Below are 2670 nucleotides of genomic sequence, written 5' to 3' on the forward strand. Positions count from 1 at the left end.
TAATCAATAAACAAAGTGTACCTATCTATTTTCGCTTAGTGCCAACTAGCCGCTTTATAACTCGAAATTTTACGCGGACTTATGAGTTAATTCGTCTGTGGTTCGGTGTAGGAGTCTGCTCTGAGAGTGAGGGTTTTATAATTCATCGTCATCACCTTTCATGATTTCATTAATCATCATCAAGAAAAAAATACCTTAGACATGGCTGTATGAGCATAGTTCCCTTTGCCTTGCCTTTCGGGGAAAACCAAAAAACTCTCTATGATTAAACATGAAATCAAACGTCGAATTCAGTTCGAACCCATGACACTACGATCATCATCAATATGAATTTAAGAGCCACGCTGTTGTCGGTGTAGCATTTTCCATTCCAGTCTATCAAAGGCCAACTCCTTGACTTCCCTATAAGACACGACGTTAACCTTTTCTTTAATCTGTTCCATGTAAGCGACACGACACGACGAATTTATTAAAAACATCATAGAAGGAAAACTAGAAGGAAAGAGAGGAAGGGGAAGACCAAGAAGAGCTTACACTACTATATACCACGGATTTTCTTCTAGAATAAACATTAATATTATCTAAGTGTCTGGCCTAAAAAATAATGTTAAATCCGAGACAAATTCACAAAAAGTGTCGTCAAAAAACAAGTTATACGTATCATAGTCTTCAAAAAAACATGCCACAAGCCTCCGGATTACAACAAGTGGAGCAAAGAGGGTTAGCTTACATATTTGTCAGCGATAAGGTCGCCTACCTGCCGGATTAGATGTGGCTTATCTGTTTTTTTTTCTGATCCCGGTAGTTTTGATGTATTTTTTGTTTGTAGTTGTGAATGTGGCTAGGGTTGTGAATGTAGTTAGTGTTGTGAATGTGGTTAGGGTTGTGGATGTGGTTAGGGTTGTGGATGTGGTTAGTGTTGTGAATATGGTTAGTGTTATTATTATTTTTTCTGACGCTGAATTATAAAAAAAGGATGATAAATTAAAATATTTAGGAAATTAATATTATAATTTATGTAGCGTGATAAAAATTGTGTTTAGAACTGTACAAGCAAATGACAGACCCGACGTCAAACTACTCGCCGTAAAGAGACTCGCCGTAGCGGGAATCGCCGTTCAGGGAGTCGCTGTCAACGCCATTTTCTATCGTGTGGGTTGTGAGGTGGAGTACCAACCTCATCAACCCTGGTGTCAGGGTTACTATTGAGCCGCCAAAGGCCCCTGACATGGCTCATGTAACAACTACTTACTTACGTTAGTAAGTAGTAACCGGGACCAACGGATTAACGTCCCTTCCGAAGCACGAATCATCTTACTTTCGGACAATTTGGTAATCATCCAGTAAATTCCTAACCAAACTAGGGCCCACAAAGTAATTTTTGTGATACGTCCCCACCGGGGATCGAACCCGGGACCTCCGGATTGCAAGCCCAGCGCTCAACCACTGGACCATGGAGGTCGTTGTCAACACCATAATTCCTTAAGTTCCACAGAAAGGTACAACATCCCAAGCATTGTCCCGTTTCCATAACACGCGCTTACCTAACCTTTACATTTGACAGGTTTTTTACAAATGCCACTGTCTGTCTGACCTTCCAACCCGAAGGTAAACCAGCCCAATACACGTTAGGTCACATACCTCTGAAATGCATTTCTGAGGTATGTGGGTTTCCTCACGATGTTTTCCTTCGCTGCTGAGCACATGATAATCATTTATGATCCAAACATGAATTCGAAAACAGGTTCACAGAAAGGTACATTTTTGAATAATGTAAGTAATGTAAAAATTATCTTGTCCTCCTTGAAGGCTTCCGTAGTCCAGTGGTTAAACGTTGAGCTCACGATCTGGAGGTCCCGGGTTCGAACGTCGGGACCCACTTTGTGATCCCCCCTCTCAGGCCTTTACACCTTTATCAGATGATTCAAACAGCGCTTCTGTGGCAGCTTTTAAAATGGCTGTAAAGTCCAATGCGAGAGCGACAGTAGCGGCCGCACGACTGGCATTGCAGTTGAGGGTTACTAGATGGTACAGGTGGTAAATCGACCCTCTCACTTCTGTGTCGCCTCTCGCGCTTGTCGGCCAGATTCTGGAACCAGGTTTTATCGTGTGCCTTGCACCCATCGGCCAAAGACGTCCTCCACTTATTCCGGTCACTGGCCAGGTCCTCTCATTTATCGGAGCTGATCTTAAAAGCAAGCATGTCACGCTTTGTGCAGTGTTTAAATCGCAACAACGGCCTTCCCACCTTTCTTTTTACTTTGTGATCGGACCCTGTCAAAAACGGGATAATGCTAGGGACATTTTTGTTTTTGGGTACTTATGATGACACTTGTTACTACACCCAGGTACATCTTCCAGAGCAATGAGAAATTATGTAATTATCATCTTAAAAATACACAGCGCCATTTTGTTTTTGGGGAACGTAACCTGGAAAGCCCTTCATTAGATACCTATTGTGCAAGTTGAACGCACCCAAAACACACGGGATGAAGGAAAACATCCAAAAAGCAAATACATACTAATCTCGGCGTGGATCTGTCTGTTTGTCTGTGTACACTCGCTTTGTCCCCCGTGTTTGCCTGTTCAGATTTATGATAATTCTTTACGTAGCCAGGTGTGACATTTTTGTGTTTTTTCTTCGCTTTTTTTTCTTTTTGTTTTACATCC

At 42.0% G+C, this 2670-nt stretch overlaps 1 non-coding gene across 1 annotated transcript; it reads right to left on the minus strand.

Annotated features, from left to right (window-relative positions):
* Positions 1–1389: 1389 nt before the first annotated feature.
* Positions 1390–1461, minus strand: Trnaa-ugc (transfer RNA alanine (anticodon UGC)). Its single transcript has one exon. It is a non-coding gene; the product is annotated as a tRNA-Ala (tRNA).
* Positions 1462–2670: the final 1209 nt, after the last annotated feature.

Source organism: Pectinophora gossypiella, chromosome 23 (assembly GCF_024362695.1).
Source record: "Pectinophora gossypiella chromosome 23, ilPecGoss1.1, whole genome shotgun sequence".
NCBI classification, from domain to species: Eukaryota; Metazoa; Arthropoda; class Insecta; order Lepidoptera; family Gelechiidae; genus Pectinophora; species Pectinophora gossypiella.